Consider the following 17,597-nt stretch of genomic DNA (forward strand, 5'->3'; position numbering starts at 1 on the left):
CCCCCACCCCGCTTTAACTACAACCTTATTACAAAACTAACATCTAGCTTCTGCCATAAAGCAGAAAAAATGAAAAAGGAAAAGCCTACTAGAGGATCTGAACTTGGATTATTCAAAGGCACTATAAATGGTGGCAAATACTGTATGTGGACTCCCATTCATCACTAATTTGAATGTGATTGCTGACTTCTATTTTGTTTATTTTGTACACCGTTGATGATTTGACTCCTCAGTTCACGCATAATGTGATCCAAAATGCACTTTGCGTATGCAGTTATGTGCATTCACCAAAGCTCGGACTCGCGCTCTCAATTCCCATTCAGTAACGAATGACTAGAATTAGAATCACATCGTTACACCTTGTACTATTCTGTCTTCGGTGTAATTATTTGCAAAGTATTGAGAATTTTTTTTTTTTTCGGGAGGGTGGAGTGTTGCACTACTTGAGTAAAAAAAAAAAAAAATCACTTTCCTGAGATGAAAATGTACTCTGTGTTCGTACTGGTAACAAGAGGGCTGTGCACTACTTGAGAAAACTCCTCTTGACTTACTTTCATGTGCGTCCTTCCCAGTTTTTCAATGCATATTTTAGATGTGTGTGTGTGTGTGTGTGTTTCTATTCTGCCCCAAACCCACACACACACACACAGAAAAGGGCACACGGAGCAGCGAGAAGGGTTTCTTTGTGTTACTCGGCGGCTCTCTGGAAAGTGTGAAGAACGTCGTCAAAGCATTCTGTTGACAAATAAGCACGACTTTCCGTATCAAAGACCCTCCAGACTAGTCTGGGAGCGTTCAAGTAAAACAACTCGGAGGTAAGTCTTCTTCAGAGTTCACACGGCCAACCGCGTCCGGCTCCGGCAGAAGCCGTGATCCTTTCTCTTGAACATGGAGCGGTTTTGCATTTCTAAGCGTGTTGTGTCTGGACTCGAGATCAGGCCGAATGAGAGAAGTCATTGTCTGAGGGCCGAGGACTCGCACAGGAGGAGGCTGTGTGCATTCAGGGCTCGCCGCGCAATTGTTGTTGTGACGACCCAACCGAAATGAACTGTTGGGCGCCTCAGACTTTTACACTTGACTCTGAGAAATATTCTCTTGGATTGATATAAAAAAAAAAAAACTGAAGCAATCCAAAGTGGTGTGCGACCCTGCAATAACTAATACTCAGAAAGAACAAGGACAGTGTCTCTGATAAGATGCAGATATTTATTTTAATAATTATGATTGATAGCCTAGCCCAGGGGCGAGTCTTTGTCAAGTACTTTGGGTGGGGTGAGCACCATGACCGAGTTTTGGAAAGTACCCTTCTGAAATCTGATCGAACTTTTTTGACCTCGGCAGAGACCATTTGTTGGATCAACCGAAATGGCCTTGTTGCTTATAGACAATAATAATAATAATAATGTCTCTATTTATTCATCTGGATCGTTGTCAGAAAAGCACAGACCTCTTGCGCCAGTGTGAATATTTCAATATATAATATAATATCAATATTTGTATTTCATCTCAGGAAAGTGATATATTATTTTAATTTCTCAGGACACCATTTGATCAATAGACAACACTGTTGGAATTGTAGTAGATAAAAAAAAGTGTATTTAAAAAACACTTCACTAACAAGGAACAAAAACGAACTCATTGTGTGTGTATTTTTTTTTTATTTTATTTTTATAGCGGATGTCCATCTATTTAAAAAACAGATATTTGCAAATAGTCTTTCATGTAGGCAATGGCAATGAAAGCTAGTTTTTAAAACTGAAAATAAACACCAATACTGCGAAAAAAATATTTAAAACAAAAACACCACCTTCTTTTTAAATAATGATCACTTGTTTCAAGCTCATTTTTACTTGAAAGTAGTTGACAAAAATTTTGCCGAGTCGTACCATTTTTTTATAATCCACCGGATTATTAAAATATATTTTCTATTATGCATTTTATTAATTAGAAATTAAATATTTTCAAGATTTTGCGTTTTTGCAGAACATGATATTTTTCTGCTCCATACGTTTAAAAGAAAAACCAAAACAAAAACCACCACGTATGAATACCCCCTATCTTGGCATAACATACTTCAAGGAGATATTTCGTATTGTATCAGATACTTTGGGCAAAAACTCTTTGCGATTCAATTTGCTTGCGATAGCCCCAAGTGCCTTATTAGCTAATAGCTACACAGTACGCACCATTACAAGCCCCTGCAGAGTAACATAGTTCCTGCATCGCCGTGTGGTCAACTCTCATTTCATAGATTGTCTCGGGATTTAAATTAAGCTTTATGTGGTCATTTGCATTAATAGAGAGGAAATACACGCATTGTAGCAACCCCGTTAAACGACGTCACTACGTGGCAGCCATGTTGGGAAAGTTCCCTTCAAAGGCAATACATGGACATTGAAATTAAGTCATATGCTTTATTTCTCAACCATTTTTCACAGTTAACTTTTTTTTGTACAGTTTAAAGTGATGGAATTGGAAGTGTCGTTGGAAGAGGCAAATAAACATTGAGTAAGAGAAAGCAAAACAATCACTCCTGTCATTTTCAGGGAGACAGCGACCACATAAAAGACATATTTTGTTTGATTTAACATGTCCCAAGTGCCCAGGAACTGAACACTGCGCTTAAAACTTTCAGACTGCACACTGGAAAAACTGCTCTGGGAGAGGTTAGCACTAATTGTCCAAAAGCAAGGAAATGCAGAGAGGACTTGAGAGGAGTCCTGAAATCATTCAGAAATTCTAAATGGCATCGTTGTACGGACGACACGTCGAGGTCATTTCAAAAATGCATGACACGATCTAAAAAGATGCCTTCTCCCCATTTCCTGTTGACATCGCATTCGAAGTCACTTCCTTTTGGCCCGAGCGTGCGCCGCCTTCATTTTGCTCCGAGCCTGCCGCCGAGTGAACCCGTTTACCCCTTCGCAGTAATCCTCGCTCGTCTAACCGCGGCGGTTTTGTCACATGAACTGCGCAGCCTGGAAGCCGCGCACGCAAAATCTGGAGAGGACTCGTCACACCAGCGACAGTCGAGCCGCCCGCACGGCTAATCTCATTACCCTTGTCCCCGTGCGGCACGCGGGTCATCGGGGTTAGCTTGTTCGTGGTGCCGGGCCATCGGTGACTACGCTGGTGAGTTACTGAAACATGATTCAGCTTGTAAGATTGTATTAATAGCAACTGCACAGGCTTTCAAATACAGAAGCGAGCATGTTGCTGGGTAGAACAATTATAATCATAATTACGCAGTTTTGGCAGGACAACCAGTACGTGAGCAAGCAACAGGTGCAATATTTAATACAGTGGTGTTATTTTGAGTTGACATTCGCAAAGTATCCCTGAGGCAAGTCGGCACCCCCCCCCCCACCAACCCCCACTCCCCAATCTTTTATGAATTGCAGATTGATTAAATTGGACACTGAAGCGACACATGGTGCGTGACTGCTGAGATTAACAGTCTTTCTATTCTGACCAAAAAAATAATAAAATAAAATGAAAAAAATCCCCATCGACAAAAACGTGGCTGATGGGAAAAACAGGGACGCTTTAAAAATGTGCTGCGCAGATAATAAATAGTGCATTGCCATCCAAGATGTTTGATTTATGGCTATTCTCTATTGAAACGAGCAGCGGGATGTCAATCTGTCAGGTTTTTTTTTTTCGACCAGCATTCTGCTTTGACAAGATATTTGCGCATACTTAATGTCTGTATTTCATTTTTTGCAGCCTCATGATGGCATGCCGACAATCTTTGCTCCCTCTTGAAAACGTTGAATTCCTCTCGTATAAAGTTCCAGGGCTAGCTTGTTTTAATATGTGCGCAATTTAGAGATATCGATGCCATAACAATCGTAAAATATCTGTAATCAAATATTCTGCATTTAGAAAGGTGAAGTTTGAACATGTTTCTTCTTGTGCTAGTAGATTGCACTGCATCATCACGTTTAATGTAAAATGATCCAAATATTTGCTCGCAGTACAGTTGGGCTGCACACCCAACCACAATAATAAACATAATTTTGCAACTGAGCATTATCGTCTTTGTAAAAGAAGGATTAGGAGCGGTTCGGCCACAGAAAGGCCTGTGCAATGCCGTTAGGGTTTCTAAACGTGAGATATAGACATATTTCAAAATGTCTGCAAACAAATGAAGGATCGACGTCCAGCTGTTTCGCTGGATCCAGAATCGCCATAATTCACCTACTGTAGCGTTGGAATTTATGATCTGCAAAACACATTTTACAACGGCGCTCGTTTTTCAGTTCCCATCCCAAAAGTAGGATTTGCCGGACCTCATTTGCCAAATTGTCTTGCCGAAAGGAAAAGAACCGGTCCAAATATTAGAAGGCGCTCCCAAGTGTGGTGCGGTTGCGGTGCTACAATTACAATAATAAACATTTTGTAGAATTGATACGTCTCCGACAGTGTTAATCAAAGCTGATTATTATCTTTGAAAGGCCGCAATTTTTCATCGAAATCTTAAATTGCGTGTCATTAGACTTGTGCCTGTACGTTAGATGAAGATTTATTTTTCAAAAAGGGTTTGTAGTATGTCTTATGGCAGCGGTTTTGAAAATGTGAAAACTGGAGAACTTCAGTTGAGCTGCAGCAGCTGGGGGCGAGGAACGGGGGGGGGGGGGGTCATGCCGCTTGAGTCATATCAAAAGTCAAAAATGGCTCAAAGACAATTTTAATTGACGCGTAGCAGTTACGCATACCTATAATTGTGTTTTAAGGTCCAAGTGCAAGGATTTGATGGCATTCGGTTAACATTCACATTTCCGTAGCGATTGTTTTTTTTAATACAGCAAGTTGTCACTCATACATTGGATGAAAATGAGGTTTTATCGTGCAGAGCGGATTGGAAATACTGTACAGGCTGGCATGTACAGAAGAGCCTCGGTTCTCCACCACAGTCCGTTCTAGAAGGCGGTTCGAAAGCCGATTTGTTCGAAAACCGAATTAACCGCCGCGCGCGTTCTGTTAATTAAAATTTTCGTTCGAAACCCGATTTGTTCGAGAACAGGGACGTTCGAGAATGTATTTGTGTACATATTTGCGCCAGCAGGCTGTCTCGAGTTAAAAAAAAAAAAAAAAAAGCCTCAAATTCATGTAAACAGCACACCGGTCTCGTTTAGTTAAATGCAAATGATTAGAATAAAATTCTACTACGCAATTACCACCAATAGTACATTCGTAGTACATACAAAGAACGCTGTCCTGAGTCCTGATCCACTTTTCCCATGTACCATGGTGGCCGGTGTCCGCTCCGATGTCACGATTGTCGAAAGGAAAATTATTTGGCACAGCAACCTCAACTCTACCCGTGCTAAATGTTTACAAAAACGTAGCTTTGATAGTTACTAATACTTACTCGGCACCATCCACAGACGGTAAAGTTTCCAACCCGCCTAGCTAAAGCTAAAGAAGCTCTATAAAACATTGTGAAATAGCAAAATATGCTGTAATAAAACGAATAATGACATGCGTGTGTAACCCAGGCCGAACGGAGTTTGGGCCATTTGTTAGGTCACGGCCGAAAATAGCCGACGACAAGCGAAGATGATTCAACGCTAGATTCAAAACGCAGACGACGCTTTCAGTTATGTTCACCGATTTGAACTGCGTTATAATCACCCCAAAATTGCAGTTGTGGTTTGTAGAAGACGTTTCAGAGCTATTAAGAACTTTTAAAAAATAATATTTGCACTCTGACCTTTAATCTAGGCACAGCAGCATGAAAAAAAAAGAAAATTTGAAACCTGCTAAACTAGCTTCAGACTTAATTTGATTACCGTAATTCCCCACCTACAATTTGACTTTTTTCACAGCTGCTGCGCTAGTTAGCGTTACCTCCTCCATGTTAGCATTAGCACCGTCGTGTTAGCATTAGCACCGCCGGGTTAGCGTTAGCACTGCCACGTTAGCGTGGCCGCGCTAGCGTTAAACTCTTTCTGTGTACCGAGGCTTATCACCAGGTGCGCTCTGTAGGCCGGGATTTACGGTACATTTCGATTGACAGCTAACAGACAAATGCATCTTAAAAATTAAAAAAGTGTGCAGGTTAGGAATTTACATCCATCCGTTTTCCAAGCCGCTTATCCTCACAAGGGTCGCGGCAGTGCCGGAGCCGATCCCAAATAAATTTGAGCGAAAGTGAGAATCGAACCCCCAAGTTAGCCGAGTGTAGCACGACACCATCAGTGACTCAAGTCAAGAAATTGTTGAACTTTGACCCCATAGCATTTCAGCCTTTCAACAGTAAATAAGAATTGTCATAAGCAGGATCAGTCTTGTTGGGGAAATAGCGGCAATATTGACGCTGCCATAAATGCGTGTAGTACTTGAAGCAGTCCTCAGAACTATCGGAATTATTGAAACAGTGAAAGAGGCGATTATGCATCCTTAACGTGCAGAACAGAAGTCGTATGGCGGTCCAAGGTCGCCTCGACACAGGCACAAAACCTGCAACGTCGTAAATGCACTTTCCCTTTCCCCTTGATTGAGGAATTAATCATCCTTTTATTTACAAACGCCAGACAAGTAGACGGCTCTGCCGGCAGTCCAGACTTGTCGCTTAATAAAAATGTCAACAAGAGACCCGACGCTGCTGAGCAAATGAAGTTGTTTCGCAAAGCAGGAATGGGAAAGAGTGAAAAAAGCTTTGGAGTACTAGCTTTTTTTAAATGATTCGTTTATTTATTTTATTATTAGTATTACCTCAAGTGCTTAGTGAGTGTTGTTATAAGTAATGGAACATGGTGGTAAACAGTTTAAACACAAAATATCTTGCCTTTGGAGTGTATTCCATTGGATCCGTTTTCAAGGATTTGCAAATATTTGCCTTCAGTTTAGTTTGCTTTATTTCATTTTATGTAATGTAATGTTATCGGAATCGGGGTTTGCAGATAATCATTTTGAGGGTATCGCCGGAAACAAATAACCGAGCGTGTGAGGTTTAACTTATTCTCAAAGGCAGAGAAGTCAAGCGCTGCGCGTTACTAAAAGCGCACTTAACGTTTTGGCCACGTGCACGGCGGACGTCTTTTGTTACGTCACAAAAGCAGCGTCATCAGTGACCCCCCCCCACCCCCACCAAAACAGAAAAATTGATTGATGGGTGGTTAGAGCGGAGCCGTGTAACCGTCGGATTTTGTGACGTGTCAATTATTTTATATTTTGTGCCCCCCCCCCCCAGTAAGAATCATTTCAAAAAAGCAACGTGCTGCGGATTTACGCACAGGACTCGCGTCACGAATGTCGGGGATGGAGGGGGGGGGGGCACGGTAGACGAGATGAAAGAGGATAAAAGAGGTTAAACGCTTTCACTTGTGAGGAGCTTCCCCCCCCCCTCACACACACACACACACACGCGCACACACCATCTTTCTGAATCCTGCTGCTATGATGATGACCACAGTCGTTCTCGCAGCGTTTTTATTTTGGGGGGGGGGGCGCCATGACGCACGCAGTTTTTTGTTCTCTTCCGTATTTTTTATTTATTTTTTTGGGGGGGGTCAGACTGAGAGACTGCAAATTAATACACGCCTCCTTTTTTTAGTGAGCTTTGGACGAGAGCACACGACGGTGAGTGCCCCCCCCCCTTCCCTCCTTATTCGTAGAACGACTTTCTTCAACTAAAAGGTTGAGGCTCGCTGTGGTTGTGTCGTCTTTGATGAACATTTCCTGTTGTTTGGGATTAATGCCAAATTTCGTCCGGTGTGTCACAGGGTGAAACAAAATGGTGTTGAGAATTTTGGACTGATATGTAGATGTTGTATGCTAGCATCCCAAGAAGCCCTAGCTTGTCATTTTTTGATATATTTTTTGATTGTATTATATATTTGTTCACTTTGTAGTCATAAAAACATTAACATTTTGTCTCCGTAACGGCGCTTGCAGTAACATGCACCAAACGTCTTCCATGTTGAAGACTTTATTACATTTTTTTCTGGTTGAAATGGGAATTGTTGTGTATTGATTGATGCGAGGGGCTACCAAGTTGTTACATATTTGTGAAGTGACCTATTTGCTCATAAGACTTTTGATTCAATATATATGTGTGTGGTGTTTTGGGATATATATGGATGTGTGTGTAACAAAACAGAACAGTTTTTCTGGAAACACTCTTTCTGTTTAATATCATTTTAACTATTCCGACCAAAAAAAAATGGTTTTAGGGGACAGAACAGGGAATAGAAGTGCGAACCGAGGAGGCCTTGGGTTGCCCTTTTGGGGATGCCTAGAATCCTCTTGGCATTTTCGATATCAAAGCTGACCAATATGAAATATATTTCATCTAAGGATGTGATTATCACTGGACAAATGTTGTGTGTGTAACACATTATACTTGAGATTGCGACATGTGCCAAACGTGCCCTGAATGAAGAATTTGACTTTTTTTTTGTTTTGTTCAAAGTTAAGCGATTATAAAGAAGTATAAAGAGGGCGTGGATGAGTGTAAAAGAAAGTTTTCAGAGACATCCTCGAGCAGGGGTGCTCAATGCGTCGCGATCACAAGAATTTAAACAAAAACAAACAACAAAAAAAAGGATTTGAGCCGTATTTTTCTGACCTTTAGCTCACCGCGCATGTGCAAACGACGTTTAGTACAGGAAAACACCCAAGTCGGCGAATTCCCCCTATTTTAAGCCCTCGCTTAAGAAATCTCATCAAACGAGTATGGATGATGGAGTAAAGAAGACAAAATTGTATCAATTTCAAATGGAATGTGAGGTGGACTTTTTTTTTCAAAGTAGAGCGAGTATAAATAACTATAAAGAGGACGTGGACGAGTGTAAAAGAAAGTCTTCATAGACATCCAAGAGTAGGGGTGCTCAATGTATCGCGATCGCGAGGAAGATTTGGCAATTTGCGACAGCGTGCCGCAAGAATTTTTTTTTAAAAAAAAAAAGGACTTTGGCCATATTATTCTGACCTTTAGCTCACCGCGCATGTGCGAACGACGACATTTCGTACAGGAAAACACGCTAGTCGACGAGTTCCCCCCTATTTTAATCTCATCAAAAATGTATCAATTTCATTCAGAATGTGAGGCGAACTTTTTTTTCATTTTCGAAGTGCGTTGGCCTCACCTGCCTGCATTTTCGAATTGTTTATGGAAAATGCGACGCCGACATTCCGGCGAAAAGCTAGCTAAGAATGAGAAAAGTGAATGAACTAAAATCCCAACTGGCCGCGCAGCAGTCACTTTTCTCACATTGTAGTTCCTTCCAAGACGGAGATACGGTAAAGGAGACATAGCTGACTCGTTGTTCCGACCTTTTTTTCAAATATTATCTTCAATAAAATCTCTGCAGCTGCAAAAGGAGTACAGTTACACGGCGCTGTGAAGCCAGGGCAGATGTGTGGAAAGACGTCGGAAATTGTGTTTCTCTCTGCAGTTGGACGAATCCATTGACGTGAGTGACACGGCCCAGGTGTGCATTTTCATTCGTGTGGCGTTTAGTGATCATCAACGTGAACTCAGATAGTGACAAAAAATGTTTATAGTCATGTTGTGTTGTGCAATATTGGCTCATGCAGTTATGCAAGTCACACAAACATACATTTACACATAAAGAATCCTCAATATACTCTAAAATAAATGTTTTGCATTTTTGTAGTGGGTAGATCTTTGTGACTTGGTCATTCTATTTCATCATTGGTCATTTTAAAAAAATACCGCAAGAGGATGGCTACTTGAAAAGTAGATCTTGGGGTAGAAACGTCATACATATGTGATTATTATTAGACAAATGTGTTTACCATATTATGCTTGAGATCGCAATATGTGCCAAAAGTGCTCTGAAGGAAGATTTTTTTTTTTTTTTTTTTTTGCTCAAAGCAGAGCGATATAAATAAGTATAAAGAGGACGTGAACAAGTGTAAAAGAAAGCATTTGCTTATGAATCATAGACATCCCAGAGCTTGTCAGTGAACCGTTTTCGCCACCAGGTGGCGCAACGACACATCGTGTTGACGCAATCCAGAAGAAATCTTCATTAGCTGGATGTTTTGTTGTTAGCTGAAAATGAAGTTAACTGCTGAAAAGTACATCAAAAATAAAATAAAAAAACATCTAAATTAAAGGAAAACGACCTCCCCTTTGACATACATAATTGACATTGAGCAAGTGGAATGGATAAAATAATAACCGCACTTTAAATGTGTTCTTCCATTGCCGAACCCTCCGAAGAGTTTTAATGACCTAACGACACTGCATTGCTGGTTTTTACAAAAATGGTATATTTAACAAGTGCTTAAAAAGTTTGTCCAATCTTTTAAGTATAGTCTCGTTTTTTCAAAAGTGTTGATTAATTAAATAACATAATTTAAGAGCTACAAAGCCACCTCGAGCTATGGAGCGAATATACACTCCAACATCAACTAAAAAAAAAATAGATCAATATCATTTGAGGTTTAATATGCAGCAGAAAAAATCCTGTAGATGATCATACTCAGCGTGCTGTGTAATTATTATTAAAATAGTAAAAAGTTGGAAAATAACTATAACTTGGCAATAGCGACTAACCCTAATTGGTGAAGCGTGGCCAAAAACGACTAAACTGGACAGTCGCTAAAACAAATGGTCGACGACAACTTCCCGCCGCACATACAGTATAATATTACTCAGTACCAAGGGAAAACTGTGACGCCCCCCCCCCGCCCGGCCCCTGCGTACATACCCGGAAACCGCAATAGCCCACATAACCTTTGTATTAATACAAATGGAGGAAATGGGTGAGAAATACGAGTGTGGATGTTTTCCAGCGACTCCGTTCTTTGAGCGTATCGCTCTACTTTTTTTGAAATATGCTTTGTTGTTGTGACTTGTCACCGGTGGCGTCAGGCCACCTCTCGCTTTATAACCACAAACCTCGTATCTTGGTTTTGAACGCTCCCGTGGTCCGGCTTTTTTGATTGAACTTTACTTGTGCGGCATTCCAACGAACGACGTTCGTAGTTCTGGATGGCAGCAGGCTGACATTTCGCCGCGTGTGGAAAACCGAACCCAGCGTACTGCACGAAGTTGGTTTTGGCTGGGTCGCTTTATGTGCGGCGAACCTTGGAAAAAAAAATCCTGTTATGATTTTTTTTTTTTTTTGGGGAGCGATTAATTGAGGTCGAGGTACCTAGAGTATTCATTACAAATACTGTGGCAGGAAACAATTTGGGATTAAACCAAGGACTTAATACTTGACTACTGTAATGGTCTTCTGACTGGACTTCTAAAAAAAAAAAAAAAGAGTATTAAACAGTTACAGCTAATTCAGAATCCTGCAGCTTGCGTTCTGACCAAAACAATCCTAAAATCCTTGCACTGGCTTCCAGTCAGCTTTAGAATAGATTTTAAAGTTCTGCCTCTTGGTCTATGAATCACTAAATGATTTAGGTCCTGAATACATGAAAGAAATGCTTACGGAATACGAACCCAGTAAAGCTCTGAGGTCGACTGACTCGGGTCAGAGTCCAAAGCAAACTTGCTGAAGCAGCATTTAGCTATTATGATGCACACAAATGGAAAAAGTTGCCAACTGAGGTGAGTTCAGCCCCAAGTGTGAATATTCTTAAATCCAGGTTGAAAACTCTTCTTTTTTCTCATGCTTTTAAGAATATATCCACTTTTTGATCACATTACTTGCACTGTATGCGGTTTTAATTGTCTTTTTTAAATATTTTGTCATTTTTATTCTTTCTATCCCGTTGTAAATGTTTTCTCTCTTTGTTTTCAAATGCCTTTAATCATGCAAAGCACATTGAGTTACACCGTGTATGAAATGCGCTATACATATATATATTGCTTTGCTTTGGTTCGCGGGCTCCATAAAATCATGTGGCGGGGGGGATCTGGCCCCCGGGCCTTGAGTTTGACACCTGTGCTCTTATCTAATCAGTTGCTCCACCGTGCTGCCCAAGAAAGTTGAATTCTTTTAAATTCTATTTAATTGTTATTACTTTATATGTAGAAGTATAATGTTGTACGGTGTTATTTTTTTATTATTGTTATTAGCCAGTCCCTCACTGATCATGGTCGCTATATATTTTAAATATTTTGTTTGTCATTTTTATTGTTTTTATGCCATTTTAAATGTTTTATCTCTGTTTTCAAATCCCTTTAATGATGTAAAGCACATTGAGTTACTTGGTGTATGAAATGCCCTATACAAATACATTTGCTTTCCTTTAATGGTTAGACAAAAAAGAAAATATTATTAAAATGTTTTGTTATTTGATGTGACAGTCAAAAACGCAAACTTTTCCAAGTCGTGCAGACTTTAGAACAAAAAAAAAAAATACACACTGGTTGTCTTGCAGTCACGTAACGAGCGGCTGGTGCACTGCATAACATGGCAAACCCTCCTCCGGCCCCCCCACCCCCCCGAGTTCCAGTGCCCTTATTTGGCTTCTTTTTCTCGCACGGCGCCCGTGTTTGCGGTCCACGTCTGCCACTTTGAAGATGTCTTGTTAAAACGGCGCATGTTTGGGGCTTTTGCGCACATGACCTAAATCCACAGTCGAGCGAAGAATCTGAAGAGAAGAACACGTGTGTGTCCATTTGCTGCCTGGGAAATGCTGACTTAGAGCTCACTGAGTTCATCTCTCGACGAGGAAAGCGCTCTCTCTCTCTCTCTCTCGCTCTCTCTCTCTCTCTCGCTTCCAGTTTGAATCACTTTGCAAAAAGAGCCTCTGGATTGAATTGCTCCGGCAATTTGGCGTGTTGCTTCATTCTGCGTTATTGTCTGCTTTGGCCGAAATTGCACTTCACATCCCGCGGGCCGAGAACGCCTCGGGGGTCCGATACGACGGGAGGCCGAAAGCCGGTCCGGGTCCAGCCGGGGCCCGAAAAGGCAAATCAGCGCCGTCTCGGCAGTTTGCTGCTTCCTGTTTAGCTGGGAATTCCAAAGAAAGACGCGGGCCAAGTTGGTGCAGCAACTGCGGCCCCCCCCCCCCAACTAGACTTCAAAGTACAAATGTCCACATCCTCCTCCAGTGTCATAAGACGTATCAGTCTTGCTAAGTGATGCTGAACACTTATAATAATAATAATAATGGAAGAATAGCATGTCTCCAGTTTATATTTTGTGTCCAAATCAAAACTGGAAATGTTGTGTGTAGGATGGATTTAAGTTGACATTGAAATCTTGACGTTGACTAATCACTGGTCGCGTACTTTTGACATCTTGTCTTCCAATCAAGCAATTTCCCTGAGAACTTTTTTTTTTTTTTTATTTATTTTTTTTTTTTTTTGGGACACAACTTCACATTATAGTCGACTACAAAAAAAATCTTTTGTCATGAGCCATGATGACTACGGCATCTTCTTTTCTTTTCGGCTTGTCCCGATTAGGGGTCGCCACGGCGTGTCATCTTTTTCCATCTAAGCCGATCTCGGGCATCTTCCTCTCTCCCTCACAACATCCATCAACCTTTTCTTTGCTCTTCCTCTCGCTCTTTTGCCAGGCAGCTCCATCCTCAGCACCCTTCTACCAATATACTCTCTCTCTCGCCATCCAAGTCTGACTACGGCATTGTAATTGCTTTTTGTCGAAGTCTTGGTTTTCGTCTTTGTTTTGGCTGCCATCTGAAACATTTGGTCCGCCTGACAAATCCCCCCCCCCCATTTCAAAATTTCTAATTCCTACCAGCAAGCCGCATAACATCCCCTTTGGTCAACATTCCATCTCAATATTTCATATGGCCTTTGTTTTCCACTTATCCTGTCTTTCCACATTTTGGTGGTCTTTAGATGGGTTGAAATCAGGTGAAAATCAAAGCCTGAATATTTTTCCTTGAAGGCATCCTTGTGACTGTTAGCTTATAACACTGCAAAGAACTTTGTCCCTTGATGTCTTTGCCGGCTTTCACAATATGACCCACTAACTTTTCTGCACATCTACCGTAATTCCCGGCCTACAGGGCACACCTGGCTATAAGCCTCACCCAGTACATTTGGAAAGGAAAAACCATTTGGTACATACATAAGCCGCACCTGTGTAAAAGCCGCAAGTGCCCACATTGAAACACGAGATATTTACAAAGAAAGAGGGTACGCAGAGAGTTTAATGCGAGTGCCGCCGCACTAATGCTAATTCTAGCGCCGGACTAACAGGGCCGGACCGGTAAAAGTCACTTCCTCGGCACATGTATTCCACCGGTCTCACGCTTACCTTTTCCGCTCGAGTGGCCCCTTGCAGCCGTTTGAAAAAATTAGCCGCATCACCGCATAAACCGCAGGGTATTTACAAAGAAAGACTGTACAAAGAGAGTTTAACGCGAGTGCCGGTGCACTAATGGTAATGCTAGCGCCGGAGTAACAGGGCTGAACCCGTAAAAGTCACTTCCTCGGCACATATATTCCACCGGTCTCACGCGTACCTTTTCTGCTCAAGTGGCCCCTTGCAGCCGTTTGAAAAAATTAGCCGCATCACCGCATAAACACCAGGGTATTTACAAAGAAAGAGGGTACACAGAAAAACTTTTCAAAGTTTCGATACCTTAGCTTAGTTTAACATAACAACAACACGGGAGCACGAAGAGGGCCCGGTTAAAAAAAAAAACAAAACATACCGGTAAAAATCACTGAGACGTGGGAGTAACACAGCAGCAACATGCTAGCACAGGAGAGCCCGTTGGGGGAAAAAAAAAAAATTGGTAAAAGTAACTTCCTCGGCACATATATCCCGTTGGTCTCACTCTTACCTTTTCCAGCTCAAGTGCCCCCTTGCGGCCGTGAGAAAAAAAATGCACAAATTAGCCGCATCACCGCGTAAGCCGCAGGGTTGAAAATGTGCGAAAAAAGTCACGCCTTATAGGCTGGAAATTGCGATATTTCAAATTTAAAATTCCTAGCAGAAGCAGCATAGCCTGCATTGTTTGTGCCTGTTGTTGTTGTTGCCGCACTTCTGTGGCTGTGTTCCTAAACCAATTTTTGCAGGTTGTTTCATTTTTGCTGTTTTAAGTCCAAACCCTCCAAAATTTGGGGTCGTGTTTGGTCCACAGATTTTGACACATCTGAACACAAATCTGACAATATATTGTAATTTTCAACTTTGTGTCACTGTACCATGCGCTGGTGTGGGTATTAGGGATTTTTGGCTTTTTTTATTTTTTAGTATCAGGCCACATGTTTTTCATTTTCCAGCAGTCTTTGATTTTAGGTTCCGTAGTAAAAGAATTTGTGAGACGAGCGCTCTCAACCGTCACGTAGATTGTAAAAACAATGGCTGCAGTGAAAAGAAGGGGGGTGGGGGGGGGCGAGGACAAATGGTAGGGAGGGAGTTTTAATTTTGTCGCCAGCCCACTTTTAATTCATCCGGCTCCCCCTTTTTCTTTTCCCGCCCGTTCCCCAGGCACAAACATCAGAAAATGTAGAGGGGCGTGGCCTGCGTCGAGGTTCGGACGAGGCCCGGTTGGACTGCTTGCAGTCGGCAGCTGGCCTCTCGCTTTGCTCGTTTCAGACGTCGTCCAAACGCTCGCCTGAATCGTTGCCGGCCGGCAAATTGCAAGGACTCGATTGCCCGTGTGTTGTTCCTCACGTCGTGATTGTTGGGCGTTTCTCTGTGACTCTCGGTCGAGTCTGTTCGTTCTTTACATGGGGATGGGCAGATAATGGTTTTGGGGGGGTGGGGGGGGGTCATTTTTGCCAAGCTGTCATGTTGTCGCTTTTAAGTATTAATTAAAGTGACGTTGCAAGTTTGCAAACACTTTTTCGTTTTGGGCATGAATGAATGAAAATAAAAACCCTTGAGAAGTGCAATTTAAGACAAAACATAATTAGGTCTGCCTAATCCCCTACCAATGCTAAACAAGTTGAATCAGCACCAAATTATGCATTCCCCACGAAATCTGACCCAGAATTTACACAATTTGGAACCGTTTTTCACTGTTCACATCAAATTGAAGTCATTTTAATCATGTTTTTATACTTGGGCCATTCCACCGACTCACTACCACTTGCACCCCCAAAAACAGAATGTATAAATGCTTGATGAAATGACCTGTAAAAATAATAATAATAATAATAATAATACTCCACATTGGTGTGATAGCATATTTCCGCTTAACCTCCTGTGGGGTCACGGCTGTGCTGGCGCTTATCCCGGCTGACTTGGGGCGAGAGGTCGAGTCCAACCTGAAATGGTAGCCATATCTAATCAATACAATTAAGTTTTCGAGGTTTTTCGAGGTATCGTGAACACTCGAAAAATAGCATTTGTTGCCATTCACTGCTTCCTAAATCATTGAATTTAGTCATTTATATTTTTTACGTACAACCCATGCAATTTTTTTTTTAAATGAACATTCATAGACGTCATGGCAGTTTTTAATAATAATGATTTACAAAAAAAAAGCTGTATTATGATACATCAAAGCACAGGACAACTGTACTTTTAAGCTTTTCTTAAAGAAATTAAAATTACACTTTACTGTGGAATTTCACTCAATCCTGATGGCCTTTAACCCCCCCCCCACAGTACACATCATACACAAGGAGTTGCGCATTTATTTTTATGTATATTTGATATTTCAACTATGACTTGGGGATGTTAAAAAAAATAGTAGCTCAATTCTCTTCCCTAAATACATTTTTCTGAGTTCTTTTATTTTTTATTGTCTCACTGTCACATCTTAGTATCAACATGCTATTAGCATAAATGTGGCTATATTTCATGCACTATTCAGTGACTTTATGTTTTAGTCTTGTCTCTCAAATGAGGAGTTTCAGTACAATTAAGCAAGAACATCATGAAAATAGTTGCCATGGATGGCCCAACACGCATTTTTAGTCGTCAAACATGCACAATTAATTATACGAGAGTTAATAATAAAAAAAAAGTTATGAGAATAGGACAGAATTTATGGAATTCGCTGGAAACCTATATAATTTTACGTTTTTTATTTTACTTATTTTTTAATGACCCTTTTTAGTTGTGGATTGGTTTGCCGTGAGAAAACATGTTTGACCCAAAGTATCGTCAGACTGATTTGGAACGACTTCAACTTAACGTTTCTCCGTCTTGTCGTTTGAGGACGTCCTCAAGAATGCCAAACTCGAACCTGTTGAGCCGTGCTCGTCCGCGGCCGCCGGACTCGAGAAGGCAGACGCAGAAGGCAGGAGATAGGGGAGAGGTTTAATTGGCCATTTGTATGTCAGCAGAGCACTCGGAGGTGTGATGTGCGTGTTAAGTGGGAGCTGGTTGGAGTCGGTCTGCCCTGCTTTGTCCGCTGCCTTTGGCTTTTGTTCCTGCCGTAATGAATGGCTGAAGCCTTGGCTCCGGCTGCAGTGTCTCATAGCAACTGGAGGGCGAGGGCGCGCTGGCGAATGGAGGAAAGGCCAAGCGAGATCATGTGCTCCCTTCACAAAGGGCACACTGCAGACAACCGCACTTTTGGGATCGTTGGAGGACTTCACCAAACTGTAAATCTCAGCTTTATTGCAAAAAGAAGTCCATTGTCATCATGTGAAAAATATCAAATTCTAAACTTACTTTTTTTGGACGCTCATAAAGCCGGAAAAAAAAAATATTGCTGTCGTGGGATTATGCCAAAAACCTGAATATAATTCTGGAAATGTTTTAGGCATTGCGACAGCA

General features: G+C 41.5%; 1 long non-coding RNA gene across 10 annotated transcripts in view; it reads left to right on the forward strand.

Moving 5' to 3' along the window:
* LOC133502110 (uncharacterized) overlaps positions 1–17,597 on the forward strand; it is a 78,557-nt gene that overhangs the window by 11,429 nt on the left and 49,531 nt on the right. Inside the window, exons 1-2 of one of the 10 annotated variants that reach the window (XR_009795359.1) lie at positions 7,330–7,587; positions 9,321–9,422. The exons of 1 other annotated variant lie outside the window; for it this stretch is intronic. This is a non-coding gene — a long non-coding RNA (uncharacterized LOC133502110). Of the gene's footprint in view, positions 1–795; positions 816–2,888; positions 3,133–7,288; positions 7,588–9,320; positions 9,441–17,401; positions 17,423–17,597 lie in introns of those variants that run through there. 8 more of the 10 variants (XR_009795352.1, XR_009795349.1, XR_009795355.1 and 5 more) reach the window with 8 other exon arrangements.

This window comes from Syngnathoides biaculeatus, chromosome 6 (assembly GCF_019802595.1).
Source record: "Syngnathoides biaculeatus isolate LvHL_M chromosome 6, ASM1980259v1, whole genome shotgun sequence".
NCBI lineage: Eukaryota > Metazoa > Chordata > Actinopteri > Syngnathiformes > Syngnathidae > Syngnathoides > Syngnathoides biaculeatus.